Source organism: Scomber scombrus, chromosome 1 (assembly GCF_963691925.1).
Source record: "Scomber scombrus chromosome 1, fScoSco1.1, whole genome shotgun sequence".
In the NCBI taxonomy this organism is placed as follows: Eukaryota; Metazoa; Chordata; class Actinopteri; order Scombriformes; family Scombridae; genus Scomber; species Scomber scombrus.
In genome coordinates this window covers 6,988,943-7,004,180 of record NC_084970.1, presented here as the reverse complement: position 1 = coordinate 7,004,180, position 15,238 = coordinate 6,988,943, and positions in this window count along the sequence as shown.

The window sequence follows — 15,238 nt, the reverse complement described above, 5'->3', positions numbered from 1 at the left end:
AGGGGGAGCGCCTGGTATTTGCTGCAGGGTTATTGCAGGTAGATCACGGCATTGGCAGGGCTTTAGAGGTGTGCGGTTGCGTGGGAGTCGCAGTGTGGGGCTCATTTGTTGCTGCCAGGCGTCTCCTCCAACGTTAAGAGATCTGCCCCTTGCAGATCTCCATGATTAACAGCTCAGAAGACAACTGACAGCTCTGCGTCAAGCCAAGCCTTTGTGTCTCTGTCACGCTGGATGATTTAAGAGTCGGGTAAAGACCCATGGATATCTCGCTCGCACCTTGCTAAACCTCCTCGGCTCTACTGAACCCTCGCTCCGATCCTCGCCCATCGTACTCTCCCAGCCTCCCCCTCATTAGCCTCCTCTCCTATCCATCTCCATCTGTTTTTCTGACGTCATTTTCTTCACCTCGTCTCCCTCTCCTCTTCTCTAAACATCGCAGTCATCCTCCTCCAGCCTGATTCTCACCTTTTTCTCTCACTCCCTCTGTCTCATTAGGCTTTTTTTAAACTCTTGAGAGCACCCAGGCTTTTAGAGCACCCAAATCACTGTATAACCTCACCTACTGTCAGTTGTGTCAATCAGCCACACACTGTACATAAGCAAGTCTTCAAGTCTCTAAACTGGAGATGATCTATTCTCAGAAAGAGAGTGAAAGTCCTTCTGACCCTGCTTGATGAGGATTCTGTTTTTATTGATCAGTTGCAACATTTTGCACAGAGAATACTGCATCATGTCATCCCTGTTTGCCACAGAGCGCACTGCAGCAAGTGTCACTATTCCCATCGGCTGCTCGAGCACCACTCTTACAAAAATGTGTTCCACCAGTTCATTTTTGTTTGACTGTCAGCCACACACAGATGTACAAATTCACTAACCAGCATTACGGCACATCTCCTCTGATCCTCCCCTCAGTACATATTTATTTCAGGACCTTGACAGTTGACAATTTCTTTCTCCCTGGTCCATAAAAGCTCACTATCTCTCACCCTCTCTGGAGTATAAAGGTCGACATACCAGCTACTTTTTCTGAGCATCCCCGCTCACATTAATCGAGTAAAAAGCTTTTACTTCATGTTAGGTCTTTGGGAGAATGCGCCTTCACCAGTATTTGTTTGTGGTGCTAAACCAAAGTCATATAGTTCCAACACTGAATACCCAGAGGTAAAAAGGTTGCCCACACACACACAAACACACACATATCTTCAGGACAAAGTTTTACTATTTTCTCCTATAGAGGCTATGAATATTATTGATCTGTGTGTTTGCTGCAACTCTGTCTCATCTGTCTTCCTTTGAGCGGCTTCGGCTTCTCATCATTTTCCCCTGGAATGTAAGAATTGATTAGGATCCTCGGGGTCCTGTAGGCACCAGCTGCAGCAGTGTCCACCTGCCTGTTAACCCTCCGACCTTGAGGAAACAGCGTCCAAGTAGCTGATAAAAGGACTGTGCTTCCTGCTTGTCTCTCTCTTTCTCTCTCTCTCTCTCTCTCTCTCTCTCTCTGTGTCCTTCTTGTCTTTGCCTTGTCCTCTCCCCTTGCTGTTGTGTTTGTTCTGTATGTGTATGCATGAGAATTAATCAGCGTAACACAGAAAGCTCATCTGTTTCCCTCTGTGAGCCGTTGATGTTTTGTCCCACCCTCCCTGATGCCTCTCTTTCCCGGAGACGCATTTCTTTCGCTTGACATCAATTTATTCATATAAAGCCATATACAGTGCTTGTACACACATATATACACATGTGCACACAGCAGGAACCGGCTCAAAGCTGCCATACACACTGAAGGACATGCTGAAGAAATGCTCTGTGTGGAAAGACAGATCAGTTCCTGGTCTCGCCACCAGAGGGCAATGCTCACCCAATAATTCATCAGTATGGCATTGTTTTGTCTTCCTCTCCCTCCGCATTTTAAAGCACATTTTAAATGCAAATTACAAACAACAACATAAACAAGAACAACAAAATAAATCATATTCTCACACCTGAGATGGTAGATACATGTAAATAGATTTCCCTTGATTTCCTTGTACCTCAAACAAAAGCATTGACTCTTCTGACCTCTGTCACCTAGTTAAACATCATCTCACCACAACTATATGCGCACTCCCCTAACTTCATTTCGATCGACGTCATTTCAATATTTGTTTTCTCACACATTCATATTTTATTGATGAACTGCGCGCTCTCGCCGGCCACGGGGAATACAATTGCAACAACAGATATGTAAATTCCAAACCTATCAATTTTTCAGACTTTTTTTTTTTTTTTTTTTTTTTACTTTTTTTGGTCAGAATGCCAGCCGAATCTCACAGGCCATCCTTCATTTTTGCCCCTTGCGGATAAGAAGATGAATAGGTGAAAACAAGCCAGGCCTGATTTTTTTAAGACCACCAGTGATTTCTGGGAGTAAATGAAGTGCTCTCCAGTATGTTGAGGGCAAGGCTGAATTATAAATAATCGGGGGGGGGGGGGCATCATCAGACAGAGAAAAACAAGGTCAGAACTATTACCAATTAACTATTACTTTTTTGTGCAAGGCAAGCAACAAAAGTGTTGTGCTAGAGAAAAAAGGGGGGGCGTGGAGGATGGCGAGGGCATGGAGTGTTCTCCTTCATTGTAGGGAAACGGCTAGGGAGCGTGTTTGTAGGTAATTGGCCAAGGTTACAAACCTCGATAAATCAAAGCCCTGCTCACGCTTCAAACAAGGACACAGCAGTGATCACATTACAACAGATGTATTATTTTAAGAAAGATACTTTTCCTGCTGACGTCCTCATACATAATGACTGTACTTCCCACCACTGGCTAGCAGCACTCCCCATTACTTGACCTCCCACTGTATGTTCTATTGTACTGAGTGGCGCACGTAACAGATGAAGAGCCCCCACATAAAGACTTTCATTATATCGAGGCCTTTATGAGACCGAACAGATTGCATTTTGACAGGAACAGCCCTTACGCTTGAGGTAAAAGCATGTGAAGTCCTTTTCAGAAGGAGATTGGCTTCCGTTGTCAAGGTGCTATCTATGGAGAGCATGTCTAGATGTTTTGAATCATACCGGAAAAGACAAATTCTCCACAAATGCTGGTTTAAAGATGATCTTTGGCAGATCAGATCAGACAGATCAGAATAACTTGATAAAAATGTTAAAAGTTGAGCTAAAATGGCATCTGGCAAGCCGAGGCAAGTTTAGACGGAGTCAGATTTACCTCTGCGTCTCATCTTTCATCAGTCTCACATCGCTTAAATAACTCAGATGCACAGTGACTTGTGCGCCTTTTAAATCTCTCAGAACAAAAAGACCTACGATATTTACAGAAAGCTTCAGAAAACACTCATAAAAAGAGTCCATCTGTGTGTTTTCTAGTGTACAGTATAATGCTTTCATCCCAAATCAGCAAAAAAAAAAAGAGGAAAAAAAGGATTGATGTGATATTTCAAACAGAGCAAGCAGAAGCTCTTCACTACAGTTCACTTGTACAGCACCAATCAAAAGTGTGGACACATTTTCTCAGTCAAGGGAACAGGAAAGTGTGTTCAAACTTTTGACTGTGTGTATGTGCTGGTGTATCGCTGTGTGTGTGTGTGTGTGTGTGTGCTTGTGCATGCGTGACTACATATGTGCACACATGCAGTCGTAGTTGCGTTAGAATAAATCACAACTTTCCTTAAGACAATAGTGACAACTGCGAGTAGATCTCGACCGCTTAAGCGTCTGTGGCTGTCAGAAACGGCTCCAAAACGGAGAGATTTTTATACAGACAGAGAGAGAGAACGAGACAGACAGACAGAGACCGGAGTGAGAGAGAGGAGGCTGACAGATTTCAGTGACAATGTGCCTCACAGCCACTTCCTCAGTGCTTTTTTACCCAGCGCCTCTGGTGAAGTACACACATGAAAGCGAAGGAGGCAATGCATGCAGCCAAAACGGTGAATGGCACCATTACAGATACAAAACAACTGTCACCTGAAGCTGGAGTCAGCGGATTTGACGCTTTACCTCACTTTACCTTCAGCACAATGTTTACAGTGAACTTAAATATTGAAAATATGACAAGTATAGAACCAAAAAAACCCCACTCTCTTACACACGTCCGTGCAACTCTAGTATCAACCCAGTAAATAAATCTCATCTTACAAATGGCCCTGCTTATTAGACGTAGCACTTGTAGCAGCCTGGAGTATTCTCTAAATACACCCCCACCTCTCTTTTGTTCTCTCCGGAGTTGTATGAACCTGTCTACAGCAATCACAACTACAATAGATACGAAACCAAATGAAGCAAATCAATCAAACCGCCCTCTCCCTCTTCCTCTTCCACCCTCCCCGAACCTCTCGTGCTCCCACCAGCTGAGAGATAAAATGGGAAAGTTTGCCTCCGTTCAGGTCGGGTTTCCTTCGGAGAGCGGTGGGATCGTGAGTAAGGAAGCAGCTAGAGGTGGGCAGGTGTGCCTGGCTGTGCTGGTGCTGGAGGTTCAGTTTCCCTGTTACCTTTGCTACACCTCAGCTAATCATCTCACTCAGTGGTTGGTCCACCCGGCAGGATCCTCAGATACCTCGTTCCTCCCTCTGCCCTCCCAGTGTTGGCCTCAATTAGTGGGGAATTAAAGTCCTGCTTCGCGGATGGGATTCATGGGGGACGGCGCTCCTTAATTACAGCAGCTCTCTGTGTGCTGCTGGGGACTGATTGCGAGGCAAGACATCCCACAACCCCCAGTGCCACCCTGGCCCTATTTGGTGGTGTCTGGAATACAGTGTTGTTAAAATCAGCAGGCAGATGCAGATTAGTTATTCAGCTGATACAATGGCGCAGAGCTACAAGTGTCACTGTATTTTTTTAATTTTCTTATTCTGCTGCCTACAACAAGTCCAGGGAGAGAAGAGTCTTTTCTTTCTTTCTTTTTTCCCTTTAAATCCAAAAACAGTCAACAAAACAGCTGTGAGATGAGTTTTGTTTTGTTGCAGTTTTTATTTTATTTTATTTTTTACAAAGATTACAAAAAATAATGAACAGACTTTTAGATTTTCCCTCAACGATTATTGTGGATAATTGCCTGTAGTTTTTGTATTGTGACTGTAGAAATTCACTCATTTACAATCAGTCTACCCTTATAAAGGCTTTGTGAATGGTTTATAATGTGCTTTTTAATTAGGTTGTGAACCCTTTCTAAATCATTAATAAGCTGTTATAACTCATTGGCAAAAAAAAGGGTGACTGACTAATTGCTTGCCAAATAATGATCCCATATTTATCTGTATTGCTAAATCTCAGATTGGATTCTTAGCTTCAGGCATATGAGCATTTATTTATGAGTTACAAACAATTTTAATTAACATTTTTTTACTAAAAGAAAGTCTTATTGTAAAGTGTGTAAAAGACATCACCATTTACTAATGAGTTGTTAACATTTATAACTCCCAAATGGGAGCCTTATTATAAAGTGTAAAACATGTCACCATTTACTAATAAATGATTAACATTTAGATGAGAGAAGAATCTGTTGATTGACAAAGGGACAACACTGCAAGATCTGATATCCTATTTAACCTAGATGAATAAAAATGCAGTAGTATAGCCTACCTTTATCTTGCCAAATAGTGACCCCAATAGTGAAGATAGGTTATAACTCATTTACAACTGTTAATTAATAGTTTATGAAGTGTTTACAGTCTAATTAATATCTCATTTACAACCATTTATAAAACCTTTACGGGTAGTCTTATTGTAAAGTGGTAACATGCATTCAACATATACTATAAACTATGAAAATGTCCTCTTTAGATTGAATCCACGACACTGTTCGAAATTTTCTTTTAATTGTATTTTTACTCTACTTTTGTGCATGTGTTTAGCATTTGTGTAATGATACAAGTTCCGAGAAGTAATTTTATGAATTCTTCTCACTGTTTATTGCCTCTCAGTCAGTGCTGATGGTGATATTTGGTTTAATGCACTATCCCCATTGCTAAACATGTCAAATGCAGATCATGTTTGCCGGAGGGGCTCTGCCTTTTCTTTTGGCTAGGGATCCCAATTTTTGGTCTTATTACATTTTCTTGCTATTGGATTTTAATGAGAGTTTATGAAAGAACAGTTTAGTTTACAACTAAATTCTACTGTACGCTATGTAAGAGTCTGAAAGCACATTACGTTGACACTGATGCTCATTCGAGCTCACCATGCCTAATGAGATAGTTGTGCTGCCTGTCATGCTGTAGCCTCAAGTACCAAACCAACGGCCGTGGTCGAGAGAGCTCATCTCAACTCCCCTCTGCTACATCTGCCCTGAAAAGGTACTTTGATTTTGTGCAAATGAGAAAACTAAAGCTTAACACAGGTACTGTAAGTGTTTACAAAAACTAAAATGCACCGTGTCACCTTTGAGTAATGGCCTCTTGCCCAAAACCAAAACTCCTTGTAGTGTTAGATCAGATCAAACTCAAGCAGTTTCACATAGAGTGTTTTACAGTTGTTTTTTCACACTTACAAGCTTAGTGTGTATGGCATGAAGGCTATTTACCTTTACTACATATACTGAATGCCAAACTGATTTTCGACACAATTCAAAAAGTATTACATTTTACTTTTTAAAGAATGTAATTAATCTTAAATTACCTTAATATTAACTTTATATTTAATGTATTTCATGCAATATGAATAATTAAATGTAGACTTCATATTATTAAGTAACATTATCTGAAGGCCCTGCTGACCCCAGGGTTGGGAATGGATATTTTTGACAAATAAGTATAACACTTTCATGTTCTGACAATTTAAATGAATAAATGAATATATTCTCTTTAGATAGATTACATTAAAAAAATCCCTGTCTGCTTGACTGTTACAGGGATATATTTGAATATGTATTTCTTGATTGTGTGATATACTTAGAATCAAGAGTTAAGACAAAATCAGAGAATCTAGAGAAGTAAACATGTACAACAGTGTGATTACATCTCATCTCATATCAGAAATAGGAAATAAATGTTATAATACAAGATTATATTTCTGTCCTTACACTCTATATTCCATTGACTAAGCTGCCACAAATGGATACTCGAGAGCTTTGTATGCGGAAATAAAGCACCGCCTGAACCTACACTTGTGTACTCGCCGGGTCTGTCACTTCTGATGGTTTGATATGCATTCTTTATTTGGGGAGGGCAGAAAATTACCCAGCCTGTTTCCACAACCCACATCTCAATGTGGCTTTTTGCGAAAAAGGTTGGAATAATTGCTCTTTGTGTCTGCACCTGTGTGATACCGAAAAGGCAAGAAAACCCTTCCTGAATTTCTATGAAAAAGCCCAGAAGAGCCACTTGTGGCATGGTGGCAGCGCCGGGCTGAAGTGGCTGCAATATTCCGAAATTAGCAATGATAGCTGAATACTCAGAGAGGCAAGTGGGTACACATCTCCTTATGTTATTTTTACATTTCATTTCAAAAAGTCAAAGAGAGGAGAGCGAGAGGGAGGCATCCATAAAATGTATCATTTGAATTTTGGTAGCATCCACCTTACATTACATGAGAATATACAAGATACATAACAAACCTCTGCAATAAATGTCACTCCACCACACCCCAAATTTGTATTCTGAAGTAGTATATTCTTGTCATAGCACATATCCCCCCTTGGAATAGCCTTTGGTGAATTAACTAAACTATTACAAAGAAGAGGCTCAGCCCCTGCCTCACAAACAGCAAAGATGGCCTATTTCTCTTTCACCAGGGAGCCACATACAGACTGTATCCACTGCATGGCTCAGACAAATGTCACCAAGCTGCCTTTCACATTGGATTTTGCACTTGTATCAATAGTTAGGGAGGTCTCATAAATCAGCCGAGACAAGTTTTTCCCAATCTTCTCAGAGCTTTAGATTTACAGTTGTGTCAGCGGTGGCATGACAAATGAGGACCATTGTCACTTTTGAGGAAAAATGCAGTGAAAAGAGAGAACATCAAAAGACAGATGGATATACTTTGAAAAGAGAAGGAGCGGAGGGGGGCGGGAAAGAGAATTCAGGATGAAGAAGGAGGGGGAATGCTGAGACAATGCCAGATCAATCGGACTGTTTTTCTGGCTTTCCTCCACCTATTGACCCCCGGCTTCAATGAATATCGGCGAGTTGTGATTCATGTCAGAGAAAATAATGTAGGGTGGACGTGCGTATACATGTAGGGTCCGTGACAGTGTATTCATGTGCATATGGCTGCATACATGTGTGAGTTATCATCACCATTCACAGATGAGTGATGGACAAGAAAAACAACAGATGCTATGACTAAAAGCACGACAACATCAGAGGTAGAAATAAATGTAATGCCTAATTGGGTGTGTGCAACATACTCTTACAGATAGTAACTCTGGTGTATGGCATGCCAATCAGCAAATAATTTGAATTTGTGTGTGAAATGAGACGGTGGAATGAAGATGTGAGGAGACAGAATGAAACGTATTCGCTCAAACACAATAATGACATTGCATTGGTACCGTCCCATAATGTGGTCCTACAACACGGGTCATAGGTCGCGACAGTGAATCCAAATAATCAAGGTAATGAGAAATCAGGTGGCAATGATTTAATGTTGAAATAATTAAGGCATGTTTAGCTTAAAGTAAAACTCTACGGACTTGTAAAGCAGGCGACCTCAAGCATTTTTTTTATGGAGTGAGGGTCATTTCTCTGGTTCTCTGTTGTAATGTAATTTTGTCATTAGCATATTTTAGCAAACATAGCTCAAGGCAGATACCATTGTCCTTTCTTATTTTTTTTTTAACATTTTCCCTTATTAAAAAAGAATAGTTTGCAGTGAAGATGCTAACAGGAAACACCTGGATAGAAATAACCAAACAGTACATATTAGAGAGCTTGACATTATTATAAACAGTAGGATACCATGTGTTACATCAATATACATCATGTGTATTGGTGGATGTGTACTCTATGTTCAGAGTGCCTATTTAACATCTGGCACATCAGATGACAGTTATCATTCTATATAAACTTCCCCCATTGACCAATGGGCATCGTCCTTGTTAAATGAAATAGAAGAATGAAATACATTTAAAAAACTAAGAAATATTAATAAAAACATGGGAAGGTGAATAATGTTGTCCATTATGGCACTATGTGTGAATTGCTTAAGAATAATAGGTAATATGTTTTAGCTCTATTTTTAAATTACGGATGAATCACTGTATTTAATTTTGGTGGTTCATTTTTAGCAGTGAAGTGAATAATCACATTCATTTCAGGTTCTGTAAGAGTGCCAACTGTCTCTTTCAGCTTCAGTACCCATCAGTGATCATTGTACCTGCATGACACACAGTAAAAATGGCTCTCTCTGTCATTTTGAGGTGTTAGTTGACAGCCACCTTTGTACTGGTCAGATATGAGGTCATTAGCAGAGCAGCCTGTATTTTGGGTCTCAGTATGTTGATGGATGTCACCATAGTAAAGGGCATGAGTGGAAAATAAAAGTTAAATGTAAGCTTTTATAGCCAGTTGAAAGAAGCTACATGTATTCTACTAAACATACTGTGAGCTTTTAAGTTAAAAGCAAAATGTTCTGGTATACTGGAAGTGATGTGTTTCTTTTTTTCCCCCTCATAGTTGAGCAGAGCATCCTTTTAAGGAATCATCAGTGGGTGGTCCAAGGACATAGAGGTCAGAGCAGTGGCCGCTGTTTGATTGACAAGTGATGTCTGGATATAGACACTGCAGTGACACCACAGCACAGTGCTGCAGATGGTGACAAAATAAAAACATGGAATGTATAGACGAACTGAGTGAAGGAGAGCGAGTGAATAAAATGAATGAATGTGAGTGGATTACTTTCTGGATCCATGATGTAGGTATTTAAACTCACCACAGCATCTAGCAACTAATACACAATATTTACACATGCACTAAATTATTTTCTGCCTAGTTGGGGCCCGCAGCAATAATATCTCCTTATACATTTTATATAGGGAATGTTTTAGCAATCAGTTGCTTATTTAGACACCAAGCAGACACAGAGCAACATTAACATTCATTTGAAGCTGCCTGTCCACCTGATGAATATATGTTCAGTATTCATGCTCTTTTTAGTTCTGCTTCTGACTCCTAAGGGAAAACATTTGGCTCTCCAGCTGCTGAATACACCTTCCTGTCTCATTTCTCCAACTAGTTGTTAGCAACTTTGTATGTGTGTCTCATGGTGCTGGTGGTGCGAGCGTACAGTGGGTTTTCACTGAAAACAGCTACCTGCTGGGGCTGAAAATAACACTATGAGAGCAGTGAGAGTGAACCAAAACAGTAAAGTTGTGGGCTGGAAAACGAAAACGGTGACCCGAAAGAAAGGCTCCCTGGAGATGCAGAGTCCCACATTATCTGTGGGTTTGTCACTATGAGCGGCCCCTTTCACATTTTACAGTCATTTAATCCATTGTTAATATAAAAAAATGTTTATTATAGCAGCTTTAAAGAGCCAGATCAGCCAATTACCAACACTGAAATAAAAACCATGGTATCCATGCAGATAGTTTTATTAAGTGGATTTAATTTGTCATGGTTTTTTGAGCTATCCACCTCTTAAACTGTTGCAACCTTGATGGAGCTGAATGAGACGTTGTTGCCGTTGCTGAAAGCTTTTTAAAAAATTCCATTTGATTCAATTTCACCCTCGGTGTATTGGGGCTGCAGCAGAACACTCACAGACTGTCAAAACCTCAACTAAAACTATCTGCATGGCTGTATACCTCTAGGGGGTTTGGTTTGACTGACCTTTTAAATACAGAATCCTGTTGATTACTTCAACCCGTGAGAGAAAAATCAAAGCGGCAGCGTGCCTCATTCACAGAAAGGATTCACGGAGGAACAGGCAAGTAAAGCACTGCCATTCAGCCATAATTAAATGCTGACACAAGTCTTCTTGAGCAACATCCTCAAAACAGTCCAAAGGTGGCTGTTGTCACTGCCGTGTCAGAGTAATGCCACTCTCAGTTTTTCCTCTTTGACACCCTCTGTTTAATTCTGAAAGCGGCGATGTTAAGGCTTTGGCAGTTGAGACAAAAAATGAGGGGGAGGGAAGCAACGGGTTTGTAAGCAGCACAAAATTAAAATGTCATTATGTATCTCTATTCTTAGCTGAGAAGACTGCTGCAGGAATCTCCCACATCGCTGGCATTGTTCATTGTTGAGAAGTGGCGTGCGGTTTCACAAAAGTTCACCATTTTCATGTACATCCCAGAAGAGACTGATGTGCCATTGTAGTGCGACATCAGTTCCAACAGGATTTTAATACTGTGTTCACAGAATATAACACACATGAGTGCACAGGCAACTCCTTCTAATAATAGTCAAAGCTGTGAAAAGGATTATCTAAGCAAGATAAGGGCAAGGTATGGAGATGTCAGTGTCAGGTTTACCGACATAAAAATGATCATTTTGGTGAACTCTTGTAACATTGTAATGCAAAAACTTAATAAATACCATAAACTGGATTGTGGTTGAAAGGATGAATGATTTCCATGTTTCTAGGCTCATACACCAATCAGTCATTGGGCAAATGTTTGCCCCATGTGGTGCAATTGATTATGGGCTGCTTTAACAAAACAACACTTTCAAGTTAGGGACATTTGCTAATCTTGTAAAGCACTGTTGGCGGTGACTATTTTGATTCAGCATGAATCAATTCAAATCACACACTTCAAAATTGTATTGAGATAGAAAGAAAAACAAATCATTGGCAGGGCACGCGGGTGAACATACAAAATGTTACTGCATTTATAACCTTTGTGTTTTCTTATTGATTTGTATATTTCTCAGAATAGGCACTTGGTATAATTAGTGATGCTTCTGCAGGTCAATCAGTGAGGACAAACTTGATGTTGATAAAAAAGATGTGTGCATGTCTTCTTTGAAGAGGCAATATAGGACAGCTCTCTCCAAGCACAGCTGATTTTGATAACCAAGTTTTAGTCACCTCAAGCACCATTAGCAGGTTGCTATCTTAGGTGTTTGGTGATATGTTTTGACCACTTTTGGAAGGATTGCTATGAAATTTGAATATGAATATCCTCCTTTAGTGCCATCAGCAAGTTGACATTTGTGGTTCTGAGTGAAATTTCACAACTGTTGGATGGATTAAAAGGTGCAGTCCAGTACTGCTTTATGTATCCAACTGTTTAGTTTTCTTCATAAAGAAGATGAAATACTCACAGAGCTGCTAACATAGCTGTAGACTCTTACACCATGTCTACACAGAAAATGTAGTGTGAGCAGCATGTTTAGCAGAGCAGCAGCGAGCATTAATGTACAGTTTTGAGCGTAAGTCAATATACACAGTATCAGTTTAAAGTTTGGACACACTTTTTCCATTCACTTGAATAACAAAGTGTTTAAAGTTTCAACTGTAACTGTATATGACTATAAGACTGACCAAATACACAATGACTAGGGGGCAGGGGGTAGATTTGAAGCCTAACACATGACTAGTTATATGGGCTGTATTGATTAACATAAAAGTGTACTGTTCTGTTAACTGTTCTGTAATCATGTTGTTGTACAAGCATTAGTTAGTTACAAAACATCTGTGTTGGTGGCATGACTTTTCGGTTGACTTTAAGCCATATTCCTGGTGTGAAACAACTTCCACCCTGCTACTGGCACTGGTGCTACTGGCATCAGGCGTAACCATAGGCCTAGGCCAGCCAATCTGCTGTCTACCCCAGCTCATGTTGCAGAGAGCTCACAAAACCAGCAAGATTTTTCGGTGCTATTTTCTCTGTATTACCATAGAATCAGGCTGTCAGTTAAGGCTTGTATTTTCAGCTCTAGTCGAATCCTCCTCCTCCCTCCCTCCCTCTGTCCCCTAGGCTGTGTTGCGGGCGTAAAAAGCAGCCTGTTGAGCAGCCATCAGTCTGCTGGCATTTGATCAATGCCCAGGTCCCTTTGTGCTGCTAAGCGACAGATAAAAGAGACTGTTATCAGCTCCACAGCATCAGCTGCAGATAGCTACGTTGCAGTAGCTGAATGGGCCAGTGGAGGGGGGGGGGGGGTTACACCTCAGCAAAGAGTCGAAGAGGAGAATCATGGAGGGAGGGGGGTAAGACGGGGCATCGCAGCGTAGGTCAGGCGCCTTGATACAGGGTTTTACAGCTGTCACAAGCCCTCTGGAGAGAACCAAAGAAGGGGAGGAGAGGAGGGGAATGACGGAGAATGAAAGGGAGACAAAGATTATGGAGAGAAATGGTGTAACAGCCACCCTGAACCTGCTGGAGAGGGAATTGGATACTGATTGAACTACACTGTCAGCCAAGAGCACACGGTCAAAACATGAGGCACGTACAGGCAACGCGAGTGTGTGGTGAGACATCAAGCAGAATCACACACATATTCAAGCAAAAACTATACGTAGGTATAAATATATGCAAACACACTCATATTACAAAGCATTTATTTATCTGCATTACGCGCCTGCCTTGTTATCACTAAATGAAAACGACCCGACTCACAGTTATCCCAATCTGCTTTTCGGCGAACGTTCACAGTCTCCAGCCTCATCAAACAGTGCCCCCTCCTCTTTGAAGAGTCAATAAGGAGCATTGATTGGTATGTTTATAAGATCTCTTTTCACCGTCATTCTGTTGACAATTTTGTCAACACCCTCTTCTGTTTGAAGGAGACAAATATATTCAATTTATGGCACCACTTTGACTAAAGCAAACACAAAACTTTAGACTTGTAAACAGCCTAATGGATTGAAGTGTCCAATTCTGCAAAGCGACGGATGGTACAAATGAGCGACACTGAAGAATAAAACGGATTCTGAAGCAGCGCGTGACAAGCAGAGTAATGACACGATGCTTAGAGGGCTTTCTTTTTTGATGTGGATTACTGGAAGCGACAAAGAAAACAATGGTATGACAAAAGGCTGACAAGACGGCACATATCAGCTGCTATTAAAGACCCTGAAGCGCCGACAGAAATAGTTTCTCACTCCCCCTAATTTACTGGAGGATGGGAGGTGAGGAGAAAGTTTGGAAAATCGTTTCACGAGACGTCTGCATTTTATCAGCCGTAGCATCGTGCGAGGAAATGAGTGGAATGCAAAAATGCTCTAATTCCTGCAGGGGTGAGCTTTAATAAGGTAGGCGGACTGCCTGGGGGCTCCGACTTAGAGGACCAAAAAGTGAAATATAATAGTGGGCATTTCAAACAAGATGGAATGTAAAGCATTATTTCTAAAACTCTAAAAAAGAAACCTCGTTTTTGTTGCTAACCCTGAAACAACAAGCGGGGCCAGAGTTACTCACGTTTTCCTGCAGGCATCCACTCACTTGTTAGATGACGGCACTGCTGCCCCGTCCTTCCCCCGACCTTCATTAAAACTGTGCCAAAGATAATGATCATAACACCAGAAAACAGCGTTGAAGAAAGAAGAGAGAAGGTGCAGTGGTAGAAGAAGATTCTTTAAGTATAAAAGTGGCACTAGGGTGTAGAAAAACATGCTTGTGAATAAATAAAGTCTTGAATTCAACGTTTTTAAATAACTTAAGTAAAAATATGGAAGTATTATCAACAAAATGTAAAGTATAGAAAGTACTACTATTCGGTTGGTATGCTGTAAGCACTATCTATCTATCTATCTATCTATCTATCTATCTATCTATCTATCTATCTATCTATCTATCTATCTATCTATCTATCTATCTATCTATCTATCTATCTATCTATGTCGCATCATATTTCATTAGTTGATATGTTTTTTATTTAAACTTTTAACCCTCAAATTTAGTAGAAGAGAAATATAAAGTAAATACTTAATTATACTCAAGTTCTGTTAGGAGCATTTAAGCTATTCCAGAGGGAAATGTAGATGTTAGCCCTAGGTTAAGTTAGAAAAGGACTAGTTTGTACAAATATGTCCAACAAGGTCTGAAGGCAAATGTGTTTATAGCTTTTTTTAATTCCCTCATTAAAAGGAGGAGTAAAAAGCTGAATGTCATAGAAAGGGGCAGATGTTTAAATACGGTGATAGTGGCGCACATATTCAGACCGTCTCCCCGAAGGCATTCGAGTGGGTTATTAACACAGAAAATGTAATGCATGAAAAAAAAAGGATCTTAAGAGAGATGTTCACACCTTGCTTACGTTCTCACCTCCGCACAGCTGACCAATCTGGACACGAAGTGGGTGTGAATGTGGGATTGAGTTACAGAAATTGCTGGATGCTGTCCGCCTCTCATATGC